Raw genomic sequence first — 25,801 nt, 5'->3', positions numbered from 1 at the left:
AGTAGCACAGTTTGGATCGATTTTGTTACAGCAACTCCAATGTGACTGGATTTGGTCGCATATGAGTCACAGTAACTGATATGTGACAAGTGTGTTACTCGGGGTATCGGTGGGCCTGGCGTTTCACTGATTCTGCAGGCCCGGGGAGCGGTACCTTGTGCACTGTTTTCGCGAGTGTTTTCTGATCGGGTGGGATCGAAGCAAATTGGTCGGAAACGAGCAGTATTTTAGGCGGTCACTTCACTAGCGTCTTTTGCTACTAGTCCCGATACACACTATCATGGAACCTTACTGGGTATTGTTCACCTCGACTTCGGATGCACGACGTACGATTTTGTTCTTTCGGACCGCAGAAACATCGTTTACTGCCACACAGATGCCACCCGATCGACCGGATTAGAAAATTCACTAAGTGTCCGATCACTAGATCCTTAGGATCATTATTAACTAACGGACTACCGAAACGCGTGTTCAGAAAACTTGACTATCTGAAAAGTCGCTGTCGCAATCGTCGCTCTTCCGGGCTGGTTTCAAAGATACAAGAGAGCCACATCTGGGCTCCCAACCCTTTTATACAATCCCGATTCCTCCTTCTATCCTATTTCGTTGGTGATCTTCATTCACCGTCCCAGTATGATGAAACCGCTGCAACGATGCTTGCATTCCGGATCATTACGGGGGGTTACAATTTTTGTTTTGTGTCGATTTGAATGCAATGTCGATTTCGATTTCTTGCATGCAAGTCGTTTTATTTTATCATTTTAGATTAGATTATTTATTGATTTTAATTGGTTTTATTCCTATAAATTTAAGTTTTGTAACGTACGTTCTGAGCTCACACAAACAGCAGCTTATGCGCCACTTCCTAGTCTAAGGAAGACTGCTGTTGCTGTTGGGATCCCGGCTAAGAGACCCTCTTCTAGGGCGAGTTATTATTTGCTCAAACACCGCAGTTAATCTTGAACCCAAACGATCACCCAACTTACCTGTAAACCCTCCCTGTAAACCGAGAGAACCCTTTTATCTATAATTTCGAAAATCCAAATATTCCGCGATCAATTATTCATTAACCAAAAACCACTCAAGTAACGATTCGAAACCAATGCGAAAACGTGTGCCTTTTTTAGGACCACTGCACGAGTTAAAATTCAAAAACTTCATTGGTCCAATCTCTCGTGCACATCGATCTCCTAATGCTAGCCTCTTTCCATCTTAAACCTATTTTCCACCAAAAGGTACTTGCCGGCGACGTCGTTCCAACGATGCGTTGAACAGGGCCCCGGCGATAGAATTTTGAAGCGTTTGCTTTGCGCGTGTCAATCTCAACCCACGTGATCGGTGTTGTATCCCAACGTGCTTTGCGACCTTTTTCCACTCTAGAGCTCGTCGAATCCCAGCAATCGTGACAGAGTGTTCAGCCACCAATGGTAATGCAATTTCGTCCAATAAGACTGCCCAAATCTACTCGGCGACAGCAGTGTGCCGAAACGAGGATTGTGCAGATTTGCAGTTATTGCTTTCGAGCAGTTTTGAGGCGTATGATTCGATTCCGAGCGTAGAAAACGAAAGCCGCGAGAGTACACAGTGACGAGAGGCTCTCACTGGATCTCTCCGGACCGGGTGGTTAGTTGCAACGCAGTCAGTAGCACGTGGTTTGTATGTGGGCCGTTGATACTCGTGGGTGTGAAACCAAACAAACACCCTACGTTGTAGGGCTGTTCCTTGTAATTTACAATGGTTATTCGCACTTAGTATACAATACAATGTACGAAATCGGTGGCCTATCAGTAACACTTCTTCAAGGTAATACTTATTAATAGGCACTTTTGAAATTTCTAGTTACTAGATCTTTAGATATCACTTCGAACTTTTAGGTGATATAATGCATCCGCACTAAGCTAGAATCTGCACTCAAGTCATGAGATCTGGTTTGGCAATTTAGATATTGTTAAAATTACTGCGTAATACCGCTAGAACAAAAGATTCTCGGTAGTTTAACAATAAGAACAATGATCATCCCAAAATCGCACGTATTGCATTGTGCCACGTATTACTGCACAATTTAAATTTTCAGGTGGGGGTTTCAAAGTTTAATTTTCAAGAGAAACGAGAGCGGAGCTCAAAGTTAAATTATTATCACGACCACTCAGAAATTTCCCTCTTTCGAAGAAGAGCGAATACTGGTGCTTGTCTGTGCTGAGCTTTGAAGTTAAGCTTTTTGCTTTTCGAATTAATAATGGAGATCGAGTATAATAAATAGCCGAGGAAAATATGTTGAAGTCGTTCACAAATTAGACCGTTCGTTTTTATAACATTACAGTTTTATATAAATAAGTTTTAACAAAATAACATTTTTTTAAACTGAATAACTAGGGGGAATGACGGCTTTGGCAGGTTTTGTTCTATTATTGTCAGGGGGGTTTTTTATGACTGATTATGCTCAAATTTGGCCTAAACATTCTTTGCATATAAAAGAATATTGTGGCCAAATTTCATAAAATTTGGTCGACAAAAACCCCCTTGTCAATAATAGAACAAAACGTGCCAAAGCCGTCTTTTCCCCTAATAACATTTTAAATACAATGATTTTTTAACAAAAACTAACAAACTAATAGAACAGAATATCAAGTCGATGTTCGCCGATAAAGGTTTCATTGTAACCTACAAACGGTTGGTTACAATTTTGAACCGCTTATTTCAGAATCCGTTCAATGCCTCAAATAATTGGTTAGAAACATGTTCGATGCACAACCGCACGACATTTTTTTATGCTAACAATCATTGTCGCAAATTTCCTGAAACAATTAAAAAAAACTGTCAATTAGTTCTTTTTCTTCGAAATCTTAGATATTTCAACACTGTAAGAATGTGTTGGAAAATTTTGACGTAGGACTTACGTCTCTCTTTACTATACCGGGTGTCATTTCAAATTTTTCAAATCGACCGCGTTACGCTGTGTTGAAAGATTTCAAACGTAAATAGCTTTTGCCCTATTGAACAGTTTTCTGCAGTTAACCACTCAATCAACAGCTTTCAAGTATGCCTTTCATATTCATGCTTGATAATATCCGAAAACTTGTTTCAATCCAAAACTGTTTTCAAAGCAAAATATTGAATTCACGAGAACCTATAAATATGAGTACCGCATCATTCTTGCATCATTCCATTGCCACGCTCTGATTGGTGCAGACGTCAGCGAATGAGCTCTCGCTAGGTCAGGAAGGCATAAAAAAGCGCAGCACGATTTTTTTCCTCTCAATCTGACCCTGAGATCTGGCAAAGAACAGGCAAAGCAACCGCATCGCCAGAACTTTTGAAGTGTTGCTCCATCTTCTCAGCTACGCAATCGCAAACTTAAGCTTTCTCAAGAGCAAGGCAGAATCGTCAGCATCATCGGCATTTTCGGTCCGGCATTGTCGAGGCCACCGCACAAAGGAGAAGCCTACCGGACAGTAAGCGCGGCTCGGCGGTGTGACAATAGACTATCGATCATTGACATTGATCAATGACAACACTGAGCAAGATGAATGAATTATTGGCAGTGGCTGATTTTCTACCCGCCGCTGTCACATCCAGGCGCTATAGTATATGCGCAAAATAGCCAGCAAGAGTTAACCGCCAGAAATTTGTATGGCGAAAGTCATCTAACGCGAGTTTTCTCAAAATAAGAAACTTTTCATGAAAAACTATTTGGTACCGATTATGTAGGAAGGTGTCCGCTACCATGCCTACCAAATATTTTTTTGATGAAAGTGCTTAATTTTGAGAAATCGAACCTTAGATGCCTTTCGCCATACTGATTTCAGAAAGTTAACTCCTAGTGTGCCGCTGTAATTACGCTCAGAGCAGGCGATTCATTATTGACAGTGGCTGATTTTCTACCCGCCACTTCCACAGCCAGGCGCTATCGTATATGCGCAAATAGCCAGCATGAGTTAACCTCCAGAAATTGATATGGCGAAAGACATCTAACGCGGGTTTTCTCAAAATTAGGAACTTTTCATGAAAAACTATATGGTACCGGTTATGATGGATGGTGTTCGCTAGTACGCCTACCAAATATTTTTGACGTAGGACTTACGTCTCTCTTTACTATACCGGATGTCATTTTAAAATATTCAAATCGACCGCGTTACGCTGTGTTGAAAGATTTTAAACGTTAATAGCGTTCGTCTCAGTGGACGAATTTCTGCGGTAAGCCCCTCAATCGACAGATTTCAAGTATGCCTTTCATGTCCATGCTTGATAAGACCCGAAAAACTTGTTTCAATAGGCATGAAACTGTTTTCAATGAAAAACATTGAGCTCAAGGGAACCTATAAATATGGGTACCGCATAATTCTTGCATCATTCCATTACCACGTTCTGATTGGTGCAGACACCAGCGAATGAGCAGCCGCTGGGTCTGCCGAGAAGCCATAAAATAGCGCAACGCGATTTTTTCGTTTCATTCTGACCGGGACAAGCGAAGCAACTGCATCTTTGATTGAACAGCACTTTTAATAGGGAATGAAGTCTGCACCGACCGCTTTTTCGGCTCGTCACCATCGAAGCGACCATCATCATCCGAAACCTAGCCAGCACATCAGCAGTCCACCCTACAGACCCGCAGCAGCAGCAGAGTCGAGCCGAGACCGGCCGGCATCGGTGCTGAGCCGAGACAGGCTGAAGAAAAGTCACATGATGCAGCATGTATGTCCAAAAAACAAACGGTTCTTCAGAGAGACAATAATAGAGATCAATATCAATGCTTTCAATACCCTTCGGGATAGAAATTGTACTTGGGTGCCAAATCCAATATTCTAGAGATAAAATTTTATGCGTGATTTTCATAAATAGCGTCAAAACTAACAGTAGATAATTTTTCTGATTTAACCGCGAAGTGGACGAAGGACTTCGCTTGACCATGCCTTTAAAGATTCATAAGATGTCTAAATCTCTCACATAATCTTATTTGGATAAAGAAAACACCGATTACAGTTAAAACATTAATAAACTATCAATCGATTTTTCATCAAATGTTGGATTTTTTGGCATTGATCAAGAAATATCTAGATAAACATTGTTTGCTACTGACCGCACACAAAGCGAACGTGACTGAATGATCGTCTTATGTTACCAATTCTAAATCTTATCACTCGAAATCCCATGTCCGGGTGTTTCCTTCCTTCTACTACTAACAATGTTGTCTCAGAAAAGAACACGTACTTCTCACCTGAACTGCAATTTTAAGCTCGCTTGCCCGGCTTATTGGCCTGTATCAAGCGAAAAGTCCCGTTAGGAAATAGACGCCAGCAGCGAGCAACAAGCGTAAAAAAAGAAGAAGCCCTTCTCGAACGCGTTGATGATGATGACGCTTTGGCTGACAAAGAAGCGGGATACAAGATACTAGCTGATTGGCCCACCAATTGGGAAGCAGAGCAGATTCAAAATAAGGTATAAAAGAAAAGTGCATTCGCTCGCAGAGCATTCAGTCTTTTTTATACCACCACTAGAAATTCGCGGTTATTTGAAAAGATCGTTTTCTTACTTTTTGCACTTAGCCGAAGCAAACAGCCTTTTTCAAGGCTCTAAGCGTTAAAATAATGTTCTCCTCCAGTCGCTATCGCACTTTGGATTAGAGGGCCCTTCAGTGGAAGGGCTGAGATATAGTCTACATCCCCTGCTGAGCCAACTTGTGGTTTATTTCAGGCAGTCCTGAGAAGGTTGCCAGATACTTCCTGATTTTTTTTGATGATTCTTGTTCGAGGTAGATTTGATTTCTGTGTCGGTTTGATGAGAAGATTTGTCAAGGAATGGTATGCAACGCCGATTATTTATCCAAAATAGTTTATGTGATAAATTTGGACATATTATGTATCTTAAAGGCACGGTCAAGTCAAGCCCTACGTCCACTTAGCGGTTATGTCATAGACATTACCCACTGTTCGTTTTTTTTTCAGTTTGAAAACCCTATTGGTAAATATTTCCTGTAAATAAATATCATCGTAATCATCAGATACGATGTCAATGCTTGGGCAGTGGAGTGGGAAAGTAGATTGACTCAATGCCAGAGGTTATAGTTTGCTGGAGGTGCCGGCAAAGTTGGAAGTCAGATTGGGCAACGAAGACGTTGTTAGTACATTTTGCAGCGATGGCAGGAACGACGTCATGTACTGCAGTCCATCGCTCATGAAGAGCATGAACTGGAGAGTATGCGAAGAATCACAATCTGGCCACGCGGTTTCTTGAACATCAGTCCGAATCTATTGTTATAACATTTGAATCAATTGGTATAAGTAGAGAGAAGAAATAGGAACCAAAAAAGAAAAAGCTAGCATTGAATATTGTGGAGTAAATAGTTGTGAATTACATATGTTACAGTCGACTCTCTACATCTCGATGTTCTATGTCTCGATATCTCTTCATATGTCGATGGTTTGCTTGGTCCTTTCAATTTACATACATTTTGCTTTCTACATCTCGATAACCTTCCTATCTCGATGGTCTATCTCGTTCTGGTCATATTTTGTGCGGGATTTTCTTTCCCTTTGTTGATATTTTCAAAGTTCTAGGCTACTAGACCACCTCGGAACAATAAAAAAACACATAAAAACGAGGAATGACATTTGTTTTGTTTTTCATAGCAACGAGTTTTTATTTAGATCTAATACCCATTTCAGTTTTCCTTCCATTCCTCGATCTCTCCTTATCTGGATGGTCCCTTCAATATCGAGATATGGAGAGGCGACTGTAATTGGACTATAAAGCCAAATGAGGTAATGTAACTCCATCTACAACAGCGCAGAGTAGAAGTAAAGGTAAATTTGGTTCAGTAATATTATTTTGCGCTAGTTATTTGGGACTGAACAACCATTTACAAATAGCTTAGTCAGATAGCATGTGGTATATAACCCTGCAGAATTTGTATGTTGGGTTGTAAATTAGGAAACGTAAGTAAACGTAAGTGTTTCCAAGCTTATAAGCATGCATTAGTTCTCATATCTTGGTATAGGTTATAGGAATCTTGCAAATTGAGAAATCGGAGAGCAAAGCGGATGAACTTGCGCTGAATTGATTCGATTCGTGGAGTATCATTTTGATAATATGGTGCCCAGACTGCTGAAGAATATTCTAATATAGGACAGACTAATGAACAGTACAATGTTTTAAGCAATAAACATTTCTAAATTTTAGATAAAGCCTAATTGTAATGAGGCTTTGGACACAACATACGATATATGATGTTTAAAAGTAAATTTGCAGTCTAACATAATGCCTAAATCTTTTACAGTCGTTTCACGCTTGATGCTAGTATTATATAAAAAATATTCATGTTGATATAAAACATGCTTCCGTCCCAACGAAACAACGGAGCATTTAGAGACATTGAGTACCGATTAAGCTGACACCAGGCTGCAAAAATCTCGAGTTGCCGCTGTAGAAACGTAGCATCGCTTGGGCATCTTATGACACAAAAAAGTTTTAAGTCGTCAGCGTACGATAAAGTTAAGCAGCTTAGGATAAAATTAACATCGTTCATATTAAGTACACATAAAAACGGTCCGAGGTGGCTACCTTGAGAGACGCCTGAGCTAACCGGAAACGGCGTCGAAACATGATCCCCGATTTTGACAGCCATATTGCGATCAGTCAAATAAGATCGAAGCCAGTTGAGAGTAATGCTACTTAAGCCTAGTTTTTCAAATTTAGCAAGCGCAATATCGTGGTTCATTTTGTCGAAAGCTGCAGACAAGTCTGTGTAGATGGCATCAACTTGGTAACCTTTTCCCATTTGGCTAGTGACGAACGATGTAAGCATTGATAAATTTGTGGTGTGGAGATAAGTGGGAAGTCTGCAGCACTAACTGAAGAATGTTTGAGGTGCAGTCCTGGTAAATCCGAACAATACCACCAGGCGATCCGGTATAGTATTGAAACACGACCGTTGACGGTCCGAAGAGAGATAGGGACTAGCGGGCAAAGATGGAAGACGAAGGACTTCGATAAGGGGAATAACGGGCAATAACGGGTTTTCTGGGTTTTTTAAACTCCCTTCCCCCATGTCAAATTTTTCCCACACAAATATTTTTTTATTTACATGGAACGTAAGGAAATGCCCTTCCCCCATTTTTTTTTGTTCGGGATGAACCACTGCGTCCATTTCATTGAACTTTTGTAGTATACCCGTGTCATTTGTTTAGTGCATGTCTTTCTGCTCCATTTCTATTAAGAAGAAATGAAGAAGTCGTTTTTTATTCAGATATTTCTCAAACTTAATGTAAGGCCTCTTTAGATTAAGGTACCGCTATTTATACCCTTCGAGAAATGGCTTATACCAACTCTCAAAGGCGCGCCCCTCAATCAGTTTCGGCTCAACAATAAGTGAGATAATACTGATTTTGACCATGCATCGGTACTGTAGTTCAAACATATTTTTGCTTCTTCTTATGAGTTCTGAATTCGTTTTTGTACAGATCTCTGATTTCATTGCGTTTGGCATTTCTGAATCTCACCTTTACACAGAGCTCTAATCAGTCAGAGGGTTCAGCAGATCCACCAAATTCGTATCCGCTTCTTTCCTAATTAATCAGCGCTCTGGAGCTTGGAGATTCATGTCGTCGGCTTCGAAACCAACCTAAGATTGAGTTACGTGTTTATAATTTACTCCATTGACTCCATCCAAAAGGAGCAAAAGGTGGGTCATCTAAAAGCAAATTATAGTCGTTCCATACTCTTCCGACCATCACTCATAAGTATTACAAGAATAGTAAGAACTAGAGCACAGTGTGGTAGGTCTTTCTCCGAAATGCAGCACGAAAAGGTGTCTACCAAGCATTACAGGCTCCGTTAACTGCCTGGCTAATTGTTTCACCCTCCATTCATCCCCTCGGGACGGGTCGCCTGACACCTTGGAATTCGGGGTTAGGGACGTCATATTGTCAGCTTCAGTTTTGTACCGAGCCTGGCGATATGACCGGATTTACACCGTTACGCACTACTTCAGAGTATCCATATCCCAGCGTAACGGGAGACCCTCCCCCCATAAGTGCTTACGTAATTAGTGTACGACCCCTAATGATTTAGAACAGCTGACGGGAACGCTAGCGCTTGCGGTCTAAGGACGAATTGATGGAACGAAACTCCTGCCAATTTTCCTGCTGCAAAGTCCGAAACAAACAAAGAGAAGCGTAAGATAATCTTCCATGAAGCTAGGGCGGTATTCAAACGGGAGATTAAAGTTAGCACGTCCAACTGCTTCAAGGAGTTGTTCAGAGAAGCTTACGCTGATCCTTCGGCCAACGCTTATCGGGGCGTAACAACGAAGTTCAGGGTCCAGCGGAAATGTGTCCGGACAGGCTGAAGATCGGCGTGGACGGCTTAATGGCAAGATGATGCTGCAGAAGTGTTTAGTAGATGGTTACTTTGCGCCGGGGAATCCAGCATCGAATGCGGAACCCCAACTTCGTATGTAAAATCCTTAGGAGCTACTTCCAGAACCGGATTCTGGTCTTCGATACGAATTCGGGGCAGAAGTCGATAAGGGCTACGGCCGGCGTTCCACAAAGGTCCATACTACGCCCAACGCCGTGGGACGTGATGTACAACTGGGCGCTAACACTGAAGTTGCCTTCGCGTGAAGATTTACGGATTCGCGGATGATGTCGTCCTAATGATAACCGATGAGTTGCTGGAAAAGGTGGAAATGCTGGAGGCGGAGACTACCGATGCTGTAGAAACCTGGATAAGTCATGGATTCAAGCTACGGCTGGCTCACAAACGGAAGTGGTGCTGATCAACAACTGCAAAGTGATTCAGCGGTTGCAAATTATCATTGGACCTGAACACTCCTAGGGCCAACGTAAAAAGTCTCCATTCTGGGCTGTTGCTTTAGCCTTGACCTGGACACAGATCAGATTCCTATTCACTTCCTTAATTTTTTTTATTGAGGCTTCGTCGCCATTATCCCCTGGGTGTGCCTCTGATGCAAAGTCCGGCCGGATTGCAGTATAGCATTTGCTTGCAGATTTTGTCCCCGCTTTTTCATAATGTGCGGCCGATCCACCTCCATTTACCCTCTCGAATTTATCCTGATATCTGGGGTGGCATTGTGCATCTCGAATCGAATCGGCAGTTAATTTATATACAAGCAAATTTAGAATTATTTATTGAGCAGTTGCAGAAGCGACAAAATAAATTGAATGTTAATAATTATGCCAAAGGGCAAAGATTAAATTTTGAACTAAATAATTTAAAGCTAAAGAAAGATTCAATAATAAATTACTTCAATGATTCTATGTGTTCTAATGAAACGCAATTGGGTCGCCTTTTGCGCATTTTTTATTTCACGCAACTTTTTTTCGTGGATCTTGGGATATACACGTTTATACGCGGATTTACTCCAGAAGTTTTTATCGCGGCTTTTTGAAATCTTCAAAAAATAAATGAAGACTGCGGAAAACCTATTTTTGTTGAAGTCGTTTTTAAGCGGATTTCGGAATAATTATAAGAGATAGCATATTGTCTGGAAACTATAAAAGTATGTATACTAATGACATTATTTCCTTCAAGATATTGTACCGCGCATAAAAAAACTACTCCTCCGCCTATTTTTAGACGCAACGAAAAATAAGCGCCAGAAGAAAAAAATCTATTTGAAAATTTTGCCGCCACGTGGAAACATTTTGCCATGTTGAAGCATTTTGTTTCAAGGCACAATACAATAATAGAACATTCATTCTCTTCACATTGGGACATAATAACAAATATAATTTAAAACTTTCAGTAAGCGCTAATGAATAAGTCTAGACCAACGTTCGAAAGCTATAAAGGTGACAAACTGTTTCCATTCGACTTGAGTCGTTTTCCAGTGTGCTATCGAGTATCAATAATGCCAAAACTTCTCGATATGATTGTACCTCCTCGAACGATAAGTCGTTTTCGAGATCGAATCGAAAGCCGTGATGCGAAACATGTTCCACTCGATAGAATTTCGTTCGGGTGGCATTGCGTACCTGTCATACGAAAAAGCTGTCGAAAGGAGATGCGCAATGAGGCCCCTGGGTTTTGATGGCATCGTTGATGGATCTCAGCATTCGATATCTAGTTGTGAATTATAAATCATAGACATCGATTGATGAATACTTACGGCTTCTACGAGATCTCTGCTGATAAACACCAAGCCTCATTGGCGTATAATTATAACGATAAGAAGAAGACAATATAAGTTTGCAAACCATTTACTGCCGTCAAACCATCGATTCATCTTCAATATTCATTTCCTCATGTCATAGGGTTTAGGTGTTGAATTGGAAAACTAGTTTTCTAAAAACGGGCTTGGTGGTCATATGGCTACCGCTTCTGCCTCATACGCAGGAGGTCGTGGGTTCAATCCTAGGCCCGTCTCATTCCTCCTACTTTGAATCTTTCATATATTCCTCATGTTTTAGCAATCGCTAGGACTGGAAATAGGCTTTCATACCGTTTCCATCTTCTATCCCTACAACTTGACTAGTTCTAGCAGGTAACTGTTAGAATTCGAAATGAGCGAAAATGTTCGTTTCCGGCATCCAATTAGAATACTAATACACCACCCTTTCATAACTATAACATTGGCAACCCGTTAACCGAGACGCGAACCTCTGCCATAAAACCTTAACCCCAAGATTCCAATAAAATTCCGCAGGAACTTGTGGCCAGTGCAGAGGTGTTCTCGGCTTGCAGTGGGCGAGTGACTGCATCATCAATTCCTTCCCATCCCCGATGACCGTGAGGATGTGGCCAGCGCCGTTATCGACTATCCAAAATACTAGAGCTTCTCGGACTGTGCACATTGAGGTTGGAGAGCAAATCCCATGCTTCCATCCATTGGTTCCCTGTGCAATTGCGATTGTTCTGGTCGATCACGAAATGCACGGTCATGCTCATGAATTGGAAAACTAGTTTTCTTTTGGTGTTGTTACCAGTGGTGCGAATTATCAATCTCAGTGACTGAAATTTGTTGGATATTGAACCATTTCCTCTTCACACTCACTTCCTAGCAGTGAAAACTGAAAATGGTTAGCAGCAACAATCAAAGATAAAGTAAACAAAAGACCTCTCTTCTCATTGCACATGCAGCCCGCACTGACAGTCTATTCAGTTCACTCGCTGCTGTGTGAATGCGACGGCCCTATATAAATGCATGGGTGAATACTATCACTTGAAAGATAATGACAGGAAATTTGTGCCGCATGATCATCAGCTTCAGCCCGCTGTTGGCAAACCGAGTTTGCTAAGCTACTCCTGCTTTGTCGTTCTGACTGAAAGGCACCGTCATAGGCAAAGAGGAGCAGAGAAAAATACAAAACAAAAGAATCACACTCAGCAGGCATTGTTGATAAATTGCACCACTGGTTGTTACCATCCCTCTTTCAGATCCTCTCCTCCAATGATCTTCTCACCCTCTCAGTTATCGTCTCTTTATATTAGTAAATACCAGTTACAATTTACAAGCATTAAATAAAGTCATTTTTTGTTTACTATTCCACAGACTGGATACAGTTACGGATTCGGTTTCGTTAACTTCTTGTCCGAAGATGCGGCACAACGTGCTATCAGGTGTTTGAACGGTTACTCGGTTCGGAACAAGCGATTAAAGGTTTCATATGCAAGGCCACAGAGCGACGACATCAAGGAAACAAATCTCTATATCACAAATCTTCCACGAACAATAACTGACGAACAGTTAGATATTATTTTTGGTAAATACGGTACCATAGTACAAAAGAATATCTTGAGAGATAAACTGACTGGCTTTCCGCGTGGTGTAGCTTTCGTTAGGTTTGTAAACAGAATATACACATTAGAAGAAAGAATCACATAGACATTTTTTTTTTGTTTTTTTTTAAGGTTCAATAAAAGAGAAGAAGCCCAGGAGGCGATATCAGCATTGAACAATGTAATACCACAAGGTGGTATTCAACCACTGATCGTCCGAGTGGCAGAGGATCATGGACGAGCAAAGGCTGCTCTCTACGTTCCTTCATATAACTCAATAGTACATAACAACCGAGGTAGAGTACGAATGCGTAATAATCCTTACTAAATCAAAAATGTATCAACACTAAATGCTTTTGCTCATGATTTTCCCATTTTGAATGTTGATTCCATATTTTACTTTACCTTGGTTATTATCAGTACATAATTTGAGTTCTGTTTACTTTACGCTACGAAAATACTTTTATAAAATCTTTTAAGTTGGAATTGAGTCAGATATTCAATCATGAAACTTTTAAGTTTATTATATCAACTTAAAAAAAAAGCAAGAACTAGTTTTACTTATGTTTCTTAGAAATTAAGTCATACCTTATATTTGTGATTTCTCATCATTCAAATGCATGATAGTGACAAAACAATTTGCAATAGCTGTGCTTTCTCTGATCGACATTACCATCAATTACACACATAGCTGTATAAAGCTTAGATTTCGATTATTTTCTCCCGTAATTCCTATGAGCTTCTTTTGTAGGACACTAAATTCATATAGTAAGGTCATACTGATCCATTTCGTGTGTCGAATGTGCTTGAGCTATTACGCTGTATATGGTTAGTAAATATTCATTGAGTGCAAATTTGCCCTCTTCACAGACTTATGTGCTGTAGTATATCTTAACGCAATAGAAATTTAAAGGCTTTGAGCCAACCTACATTAATATTATGATACTAAAATATTCTGTCAACTCTATGTCCTTAGTCGTAGCATAAAAGATGTAATATGACGTCTTGAAAATGATGAATAAATATGAAGGTCATTGCGGAAGAAAATATGCGTTCTAGAGTTTTTTTTACGTAGTGGTATGGAACTCCATTAAACACACTTTTACTAATACCAATTTAGAGATCGCGCTAGATTACTACATAATTAAGTAGTCCTTGATTAGGGGTCTACACTTTACAACCATGTATATCCCAGCCGGACGAACATATTGTGCATTCCAGTTATTTTGAAACTTTCTTTCTGGTGTTGCTCACCCTATCTTCAACCCTATCTAATTTTTCATTAGAACCAGATATAAAAAAGCAACAAAAGAAACTAGCGATAATTTCTTTGGCACTATCTCCAAAGGAAAAAACACTGTTGCGTTTAATTGTATTTGCAACAAATATAATAAGATGTATGTTGCGAACTCAAACTACGATTAAATATTTGTATATATGAAAGGCAAAACTGAAATCATGCCAACAAATGGCTGTGTTTTGTCTAAATTTACACAACTAATATATTTTTTATAGAAAAATACTTCAAGATCTGGTTATTTCGATTAAAGCGCGACAGACGATTATTGTCCTGTTCTGTTTCAATTTCTGACAATCGCTTGTGCTAGTTGTGTTTATCCTGACATTTACAAGAGGGAACAATGTTAACTGGTATCGGTTCAATAGGGAATCTTTTTCTCTTCTGTTCGTCATGAAAGTTAGAAAACTACCAGGCCTGTAAATATCAATTTTGTCAGTTAGTGGTCTTGTTGTTTTCCAATTTTTATGCAGTGTGAAATCGATAATGCTCGTCCGTGCAGTGCACTTAAAATTTTAGAGACAGCCTGTAATTATTTAACTATAAAAAATTATTAACAAAAATGCAACGTTGTAAAATCCAAACCTTAAATATCCCTTGAACAATTGTGTCATTTATCACAGATATGTCTCCTATTACACTCTATGTCTATTCGCCTCTATCCACATAGTTGCCAAAAGTACGCATATTTTTCATCGTTACACAATAGCTACAACTTATTTCCGAATGTCAAAACATTCCCTTTGATGTCACTCACTCAGGGGTCCAGAGCATCTCTAGAGGTACATACACCTGTGTTCAGAATAATAAGAGCGGAGTCCGATTTTCATACCAAATTGCCATATTTGACAAGCTGTTACTTTGTACCTAAATGACCGATCGAGATGAAATTTTGGCAGTGAACTACAAATGTGTTGAAATCTTCATATACAAAGTATAATTTTTTTTAAAAATAGTTCAAATTTCATTTCAATTTGGAAATTTCAATATATTTGCACAGCCGTCATACGCATAGTTATCCCATGTTTGCTGGGATTTCCTATGTACATGGGACAGTTATGCGTATAACGACAGTGTAGTGTACCAAAATTTTATCTCAGCCGGTCATTGGGGTACAAAGTAACAGCTTGTCAAAGTTGACCATTTTGTATAAAAATCGGCCTCCGCTGATATTATTCTGAACACAGGTCATTTTTTAAACGATCTCCTTTATTATTTCCCTGTTGAAACTTCATCACCATGATCCCCTGGTCCTGATTCTGCTGCGATGTCCTACCGACCTGGTTAATCCAGCATTTACACATCTGCTCTTTCGCAATACCTGGTCGATCCGCCCCCATTTACGTCCTCGAATTTATTTTGATATCGGTTTTTGCTGGCGTGTCTCTAGACTAATGACTATCGCTTGTTCTTTATATACCGGAGGTCGTGGAGTCAATCCCAGGCATATCAGTTTACTATTTTGTTGCTCAATCTATGTTCTATCTGTGTTTTCACGTTCTTCTCAACGTTTCCTATTGTTGAATATTAAATGAAATTTTCATCACAGCTGTGAGCCATCACCGTCCCAATCACTAAACAACAAACGGCAATCAAATCTAAAAACTTCTTTTTCTCAAATAGGCGTTATGTATTTGATTTTGAAATCAGCTAATACTCTCTTTAGAACCTTGATCAGCCGCACACCTCAATGCTGTATTACCAAAATGTTAGAATTACAATTAACTCCTGTCGAAGATTGTCGACTTGCAGTCTTCAACTATTGTTACAAGGTCATTGCTTGTAAGTCGGCTTTAGTCAGGTGTTCGGTTCGGACTACGAAGTTATTCGCTGCGATCGTTGCCGAAACATCAGTCGTAGATCCACAAGTAGTGGAGTATTGGTGTCAGCAAAAATCGGCTTGAAAGCACGAAGCGTGCGAATATCGCTTGGGTAATTTTTGAGCAGACTTGGATGACAATCCAGCTTGGTGACCGTAATCTGTTTCTGTGCGCGCTGTATGTTCCTCCTGATCGATCCAGGGATGTTGAGTACGTCAATGCTCATTGCCGATTTTTTTTTTCAATTATCGAAATGGCTTGCACAGTCGATTGATTCATCGTTGTAGCCTAGTCCTGAGTAGGTCAGTCGAGTCAAGTACGAGACACTGAAGACGACCTTACTGTTGAGGTCGAAATACGTTACTGTCAAGGTACAATCAAGTGGTGGAATTAAATGGGACTGTACAAACTCGTCTTATGACAAGTGAAGACATTCCACTAAAAAGCTCAAAATAATTTTCTTAGAAAAAATTTTTTTGACGAGCTGGGCACCGCCGAGTTTTAGCAAACATGATTTTTGCCGAAATCCCAGTAAAAGTGACATTTCAGTTGCTGAAATACGGTAAATATTTAGCCAAAAATTAAAAATAAACCAAATTTTCTGCCTAATTTCAGTTCTGAAATTTACTGACGAGCTCGGTGGTCTAGTGGCTATCGCTTCTGCTTTATAAGCAGGAGGTCGTGGGTCCAATTTCAGACTAGTTCCTTTCCTACTTTGTATTTCTATCTTAGTTCTTTCTGTGTTTCACTTTCTATCAAAACGATTCCTACTGTTATAACCTTCCACACAATCCCAAAAACTCCCGTGGCATCTATGAGAGGTCGTCGAGTTCTCTGCATCTTTTTTAAGTATGTGTCCAACTAACCATCCTTCCCCTTCATCAGCATTTGCAAGGACGTGGCCAGGACAGATCTCGACTAACCTCAGTTCTGAAATTTACTGAACCACAGCGGGGTCCGATTTTGTCGGGCTCGAAATTGAAAAGCTTATCGTGTAAGGGTGTAAAAAAGCCAAATTTTATTCTTTCCGATTCCTCGTCTACATGTATAGCTATTATCAATGTTTCTGACAGCACTACATGACAACCTATGGTTGTCAGTGGGCAAAACCCATCTTCCTTCTATTCGGATTTTTTACTTTGTTGAATGATTCCGAAATACTCCCATTAGCACCAAAGCCCTAAAAATCAATATTTTTTTAATAATATTAAATGTCCCAATTATAAAAAATAGAAATAAAACACAAAAGTATTTGTTAGGTAAAACTTCGTCAAAACTTAAATTAGGTGTTTTTTTTTCTTCCTAAGTAATGGAGGGAGAATCTGCTCAACAAACATCCTGGGTTGTCCAGGAAGTGCGGGGTTAGGGATCACTTCCAATAGCAAACGAGGGAGGCAGGACTACATCCCCGACCCGCTAAACCGTTTCCATTGCCGCTAAGCCCATAGTCCCTTCGGTACAACCAGAAAGTAATGCTTCAAATGGGGGCCAGTGCACAACGCACCCTCGAAGTTAGCTGCATATCCTTGCAGCATCGTACTTCGTGACTCGCTTTTTTAGAAGAACACCATGGTATTGTGCCAGCGCATTACCGGCTTTCCAGGAGGCCTTACCACGCCCTATGTCCTCGGAAGGTGGGAAGGGTCGACTTCGCGCCTGCTTCCCTCTGCACGACTGGTATCAAGAATGATGATGCCGCGTGCACCCCAAATTGACCTTTCTGCGATAGGGCCTATTCGCCAGCACACAGAGGGACTTGCCGACGCGGTGCCTACGCCTGCCCAGCCTTGACGAGGACCCCTTTCCGTCCTCGGGCTCGGAACCCGCCCGGTTGACCGACGCCGCGAAAGCGACGATACCATGTTGTTCTTCGCGCGGCCACTTGTTCGATAAAAGGATCGAGTTCGACCACAGAGCATGACCACCGGTATGACCCATGAAGCCGACTCCGATCCCTTGGACCACCTCTTATTTGCGCCTGAACTAGCCATCCTTGAGTCACGCGCCACCATCTGTGTAACTCTGAGACGGCTTGGGCGATAGCCGATAAAACGGCGTTCCAGCCAACTTCATCTTTACACATCCCCCGAACTAGGTTGTCCGGGGTAGTGTCCAGACCACATGTGGCAAGCTGAGTGCGGCTGAGAGCTCTCAGTCTACCGTAACCCCATATCACCGTCTTTCCTGGGTGGACGGACCTTTCCAGGTCCTTCCTCCCTCGGTTTTGGAGGTACCTGACCGGGGTTCAGCTTCCCAACCCCACTACCCTTGTTCGGGGTAGTAACCTTCCGCGTTTTGGAGCGGCCCCCAGCGAACTCATCTCCTGGAGACTGTCTCCCCGTTTTGTGTCTGCTCCGTTGGAGCAGTCACCCCCGACGTACCCGCAAATACTTGAGCCTCAGTCTGGGTAGACTTTGGTACCACCGTCTTCGCTGGCACGCCTTCGATCGATTCGACCTTGCCCGAGTCCGCGAATCCTTGGGCCTCAGTCTGGGTAGACCTCGACTCCACGGTTTACACTTTGCCGCCCCGACCACCCTCTCGGTATCGGTATCGGATTGAGTACGTTTATAACCTTGTACATCAATGAATTTTGTTAAGCAACATGTAAAAAGAAAGGTGTTCTTAGTTCAACCGCGTTTCTTGTATTATATCTATATATGTCACTTCCTCTTTCAATTCGATCTCACAAATATCGAGGCCGCAAACAATTAATTACTTTAAAAATGAACACCATAGTCAAATAAACAATGCGCTGCTTCACTGCAAGGCGTCTATCAAAAATGTTGAGGAAGAGAACCTATTGCATCTCAAAATCAAGCTTATTATCTTGTTTTGCAAACGCTGTAGTCTCGATATTTGTGTAGCGTTAGCTAAGAATTTGGGGTTGTCTTTAGCCTATTGATTAATCATAATAATAAATACAGAAGAGCGTTTAGCCAGGTCGTTAATCGTACTCTACATATCAAAGCGGTTTCGCGTAAATAGGACAGCATCATAGACAAAATCATTGTGTTATGGATAATTTTGGCCACACGACTAATTACACCCACCATGATCTCATCCATTATGATTAGGAACAGTAACGTACACAATACAATACACCCTTGTTCCAGTTCTACGACAGACAAAGTTCCGTTGTGCATTATACATTATTCTGCACGTTCAAATTTCGTACTGCACTTCGATGAGCCTGACGAGTGTATCGAGGACTTCCTTGTGTCTTTTTATTTTGTCTCCGGCAATCGGAAGTTTTTCGTAGTAAATAAATACCAAATAGAGGGGCCCTCGAAATTCGTTGAGTGTAACAACACGAACCAAACATGATCTTCCAGCGCGATATCCGGCCTGCAGCCGCTGGAGAATAACTTTGCACGGATGTTTTGAGGGTCGTCACTAATAGGGGGACCAAGGGGTATAATGTACTCCGGGGGCAGATTGGGATTGGCGTTGCCAGTAGGTTGGATAGGAGCAGCCATGAAATACGTAACGCTTAGAAGGGGGCGTTTGCAGAGGGGTCTTGCAATAAGTGTGACGATCAATTAAAGAAATTCAGATGCTTCATACAAAAAGTGCGAGTGTGTGAGGGCGGCTGAAAATGGCAAATGCTTGCGTTATGTAATCAATCTTCTTCTAATCACCATGGAATAAAAAATGTCTTTATAGAAACCGCTCATAAATGACGTCGCTCAAGAAGAGGGAAATAGTTTTCCGTATGTTGTTAATCTATTCACATTGTTAGGTATCTCATACAAAAACATGTAAGGAAGATAAATAATTGGGTAATGTTATTGTTGGTTGATCCATAAATTAGGTAACGACAACATATAATAATGAGATAGATGATGTTCTTTTTCTTTAATATGGGTGTCCAATGGACACTGTCCATACGCCCGTTACCTTCACAAGAGTAGTAAAAAAATTTCAAAATCGTTCTAGGGTAAATCACTACTTGGGCCTATGGACCCGGTTCCCGGCTCACTACACAGAAAACTAATGATTTATACTATTTGGAAGCCGTAGGTTTATGATTGATAATTTTTAAAAAGTCTCCCATTTATTTTTCACAATATTCAATATCTTTCAATCACTTGTTTTACTCCTAATTGATCTAATTGTAGAAAATAAAAATGTAGATTTCAAAATCTCACTCTCCGATGCCACACCACTGAGCCGGAGTGATTCTTTCCACTTTTACAAAACGGTATCATCAAATAAACACCTACCTGAAAATCGTCCTAGTGCTCGTTACAATCATTGCTTCAAGCTTTTAATCACCACACCATAATGCTCCACACACGCACTTCAATCTAATCACTAGAACGTATCACTAGAACTTATATAAACATAATTAGAATACATTTAAAAATGTATTCTCAAACCGAACAAAAAATCACCTCGGCCCAAAAACTTCTAGCCGCACCGTGCTGCCAAAAGGCCAGGAGAATGAAAATGATCCTTCATCGTTGATAGGAAAACTGTTTAATATGTTGACGCTATCATGTTATTTATAATTTTCTCGATTTCAAAAGGTGAAAAAAATATTGTTTTTAAGTATTTGAAAAAAAAATGGATGAGTAAATAAATCTTCTCAACCAAATAAAAATGATTATGAATGATACCATCTGGCATCTTGTTGTCGTGGAACGTGCATATTTTTGTTTACGTCGCATTTTCTACCGTCCCGAGAGAGAATGAGAGAGAAATGTTGAGAGATTGAGTGAAATTTTGCTTAGGCCGGGAACTGGTTTTTGTGATATGCCGAATGGAAATCGCTATGACTGAAATGAGTGCTGCACCTCGTTAATTTAAATCAAATAAAAGCTTTCTTGAACGATATTTAGCACGAATAGCTATTTTTTAAGCAGAAGTGAACCCCAATGCAGTATTATACAGCCCACAAAATTCAGGAAAAGTTGCTTCCTGTCATAAATATCAATTGAATAATGCAGTCGTACGCATGTTAGGCCGGGAATGGGGTAAGAAACCCTATTTGATTAAAATTTCCTTATTTTCAATACGACTTTGTTCCCCTATTGGGTAATTGCAACTATTTTTTAGATCTATTGTGCTATACATCCAGTTTTTTTTTACGCGATGGAATTCATAAATTTTTCGGTTAACCTGAACTTTCACAGCTTTTTAAGGCTCAAGAAACAATTGGACAATTGAAAGAGGTTTCCTATCGAGCTATCATCGGCAGTGTGTTGTTTGTCTCTTTTCGTCTGCCGCAAAATTATAACTGTGGTAGTGCAACACCGAGCGGCAGCACAAACACTCACCTGAAACACGTGGTTGTTGGTTGCCAATTTTACTTCCTCCTTAAATACCTCCTGAATTTTCTTTGATTTTTTGTGATTTTTTTCGTGGGGTTAACTTAATGCTTCATTGACGCTGAAGGTCTTAAACGACCAAAACCAAACCGTGTAAAAAAACCTGGGTGTATGTCCCATTTGATGCAGCTGTATCAAGTTGACGCATTATTACTATGTAGAACAATCCCATCATCTTGACTACCAGCGTTTCCCCAATGCGATATTATGGTTCTGATCAATCCTAATAAATCCTAAAGAGAATAAACAAGTTTCTCACTTATCATCTCTGTATACATATACGATATGTAGCATACCGCGAGAGACTTTTTTCGCAAGCTGTCATGATAGAGAACTGATTCGGGAGGCTATACCTCATGATAAATTTCTTTTAGAAAGCTCCAAATGCGGGGAGCACTAGCTCTGATGATGCATTTCAACTTCAACTTCAACTTCAACTTGAGTTCTACACAGCTGTGCAGTAACCAACACGAAATGAGCAAAAAACAAAGCGAGAATCACATTTTTTCTGTGGGGGTTTCCTATCCGATTCTGTTTTTTTGCACTTGCACCATGGCTCCGATGCATGGCCAAAAACAGTATTACTGTTCTGTTTTCTCAAGAAAGGATTGATTTCCTATTGATAAGGGGCGTGCCTTCAATGGGATTGCTCTCTATGAAGGGTCTAAATAGCGGGACATTGTCATGGTGGTCTTGAGAAAACAAAACAACAACTGTATCGAAACCGATACTGCATTGCTTCTCAATAGCACTGGAGTAATTCGACATGCACTTAAACACTAAGGATACGGGTAACGCTACAATAGATCTAATAATTGGTCGCAGTGGCACTCCCGAACAGGAAAAAAAACATTCACATCGGATTTTTAAACAGAGATCTGAAGAAAATTGCTTTGTCTAGCGTGTTGAGGTGAAAATTTAGCAATAAATGCAAAACTAGGTTAGATATTAGTGAAAGAGAGCGTTATGAAAGAGAGTCTCTCATTTGGACATACGACGTTTTCAAAAATTAAGCGAGATTTGATTACTCCAGTTGATCTCGTTTTGTATGGATTAACGGTTAACACAGCAGAAATGAGAGTATATTTTTACACTGTGAAATCATACTGAAAACAAATTTTGCTGTCAATGAAATCAACATGATTACTAAATTTGATATTATAAGATTTTTAAACATTTTTTGAAAGTGTATTCGAACTTATGGAACACTCTGTACATTCCCAAACTTATATTTTTCATTGACTTATGAACTTTCTTTTAGCTGAGGGATGAGATCATTTATTAGGTGGCATTAGGTTCATGAATTGCATGGATTGATTTATCCCTATGAGGATATTGAGACTTTCATCACGTGAAAATACAAACTGTTTTTATTTATTTATTTATTTCAATACAAATTTGCGAAACAAGGTTTTTGTTTGGTTCCAACTCACCGACTGAGTGAGTACTAAAACAATGTTCAAAATTTCTATAATAACTGGATTCGAAACCCGGTTCCCTCTATATGCAATCTTAGTAAGTTTACTTCATCGTGTTTGGAGTAACATTATTCTAAAAACTGTGTTGCTGAGAAATATGCTAGTCAAAAAATGAAATTTCTTTCTGCTTACAATTATCGATAGTAGCATAGCATAAACACAATCTCTTCCTTGCGAAACTTCATTTAGTGTCATTGCTTCATCGCTTACCCTTTCAATCCAGTAAGGCTTCATTGGATTAAGTTTTATATTGTAGGATAGAATAAGCTAACCTCTCAATGGTGTTCTTTGAAGAGCCCATCGAATCGCTCTAGTCCTATGTAGATGATGTTGTAGTTATCACCGTCCATATCCTCTCATCTTCGATGCTTAGCGTAAGCACCCCCTATAGTGGTTAGTTTCGAAACAAATAGTAACGATATGTTGAAGCTATGTTTTTTTCTCTACTTGCGTTTGCCGATAATCTTATAGCTGACGGATTGGATTTTAACAACCGAAAAAAAATCGAAGCGTATCCCTACTGATATTTAAGGTATTATTAGATATTAGGAAATGAAACATGATACGCTAGAGAGAATAAAAATATTTTTATCGAATTGTACATTTCAATTACACGACTATGGAAATCGTCAAGGGTATTATCATAACGAACATCGGTAGTTTGTAGTATGGAATTGAGATACCTAAATATATACATACTAAATCGATAGTTTTATATAATCGAACTTATTTAGACTATATGAAACCGTGATTCCTGAAGTGTATTTATCATATTTAGGCTAACTAAACTCATTGAACCGAATGACAACCCAAATCTATTTGAAAACCCCTACAGTTACTTCCAATACAAATTGTACAACGAAAGGATATTATGTTGCACTGTCTCCAATAGTTATATGAGTTAAACACAGCATTAGTCATTTTATGCCCAGTTCATAATGGTATCGAGATTAAGGGTCTGTCATCCATATGTTCACCATCATAAAAACAAATCTGTTCAAAATAGTTAAAAAGAAAACTTTTGAGTTGCGTTTTTACAGAGAGATGATTATTTACCAATAACAAAATGTTTTATTACAACACCGATTCCGATGAAAGATTCTTGAATGATATAAAGCTTGATAAAAATACGAGAAAGGCAAAAAGGTTTATTTCAGAAGATGCGACTGGTCTAAAGATATTGCATTGCTCATGTATAAATGATAACTCCACAAATATAATATTTTTTCCTTTCGTAGGTATATTGAAGTATTACTCATAAAGTTATTTTGATGACCATCACCATCAATGTAAACATTTGAGGCATTACTGGCTCATTATAGTTGCCACAAAAGCCATTACAGTTTTTCGTGTATTTAAATACAAGCATCATACATTGCACTAAATAACACAGACATATTATTTTCAATGAATACCCTGTTTTTATTATAAGAAAAAGCATCAAATTAGAGTTGTTGATTTTGATTATTTTTATTTCGACTTTTGGTGAAACATATGGCTAGTGAAACAAGTTCGCCATCAGTCGGGGTTAATTGCTATTTAAATGAATTTCACACATACATTCAACTCTCCCTTTTGATATTCCCTAACTCGATGAAAATCCTGGCTACTCTGATCGGTTTCTTCATACTATTTCCAAAATTTTACCTGTGCAACTCGATATCCTCCCTTACTCATGATGGCGCAAGGATATGCTGGCACAACGAAAACTTGCTGGCGAAGCCTACGAATAGTTGGCTCTGCGTTTTTGTTAACGTCTTTGGCCGAAGTTCAAATGGTCGGGGCTCAGCCAAATCACACCAAGTGCCATCGAAAAATTACCGATTTTTCTGCTCAAACTTTCGTTTAGCAGATTTAGTTGATCGCAAATCGCATCGAATATACCTCAAACCCATAACTGAGGATATCCTACCGCAAATGTATGCTTAATTTGATATGAAACTATTTCCGTTGTCCTTGTACGAACAAAATATCACAAGTCAGTCGAAAAGCCGCTTGGTGCGGTTTGGCTGAACCCCGACCAAATGAAGCTGAAAATTGAAAATAATATTAGAAGTTGATTTGGGAATAATTAACTGATTTTTTTCAGGCAGGATCTCCAATAAACTTGCAAGCAAAGGCGTAGAATTGCCAATCCGGAGATGGCGAGTTCGATTCTCGGTCCGGTCTAGGATGTTTTCGGGTTGGAAATTTTCTCGACACCCTGGGCATAGTGTATCAATTGTACTTGCCACACTAGATACATACTCATGCAATGGCGGGCATAGCTGAGGAAATGTTAATAGAATACTTAGTTGAAAAGCAGGCCAAATTCTAGTTGGAATGTAGAGCCATTGAAGTAGAAGAAACTGAATTTATTCACATTTTTCCGCCAGAGACAAATTTCATCGACAACCAACAGCCAACCATGTTCTTGAGAAAAAATACTGTTTGCTATTGAATTTTATGTGCCAGTATTGATAATTATCTATTATCGATCGTTACACATAAAATTCATTACATGGGCTAATATTATATAAATAAATTTCCTTTATATTGTATGTAGTTAGTTATTAAATATCGTTGTTGATGAATTAATTCTTATATGCTGCATTTAAAGTCGTGATGAAGCCAGTAATGTTGATTTAAGTTCAGTGTGGAAGTATGCCAGCCAGTTGAAATCATATTCCAAAAAAAATGGCAATCCATTTCGCCTCAAAAGGGGTAAAAAAAAAATAATGAAGGCGTAATTTGTTGTACGTTGTATGGCTTTGTACACAAACTACGTATAGTAAAACATTTGGATTTTTATCCCCCTTTTCCCCTGATGTAACGACAAGTAACGCGTGACCATACCCCTTTTAAATTCGTAACGTTTACTAAGACAATCCCTCCCTAACTTCTATTGCAAAAACACCACAAAAATCAGCTATTATTGTTTTTTATCATCATTTTAAGCAGGGCATTTTATTAATGCATATTGCGTATTTTCAAATAATTTATTTTGTTACGTATAATAACGCAATTAACACGATTCATAAACTCCCCCTCTCTCCCCTTCAAGCGTTACGTAATTTGTGCACAAAGCATATTATTCATCGTTTTATGCAGAGAACGTTGATTTAAATCCTGATTAATCCAACCGATAACACTGCC

The 25,801-nt window shown here is 39.6% G+C and overlaps 1 protein-coding gene across 1 annotated transcript in view; it reads left to right on the top strand.

The window, feature by feature from the left end:
• LOC134224404 (uncharacterized) overlaps window positions 1-25,801 on the top strand; it is an 81,136-nt gene that overhangs the window by 919 nt on the left and 54,416 nt on the right. The gene's annotated exons all lie outside the window — the stretch shown is intronic.

This window comes from Armigeres subalbatus, chromosome 3 (assembly GCF_024139115.2).
Source record: "Armigeres subalbatus isolate Guangzhou_Male chromosome 3, GZ_Asu_2, whole genome shotgun sequence".
Classification (NCBI taxonomy): domain Eukaryota; kingdom Metazoa; phylum Arthropoda; class Insecta; order Diptera; family Culicidae; genus Armigeres; species Armigeres subalbatus.
This window is presented reverse-complemented; position numbering and strand designations above follow the sequence as displayed.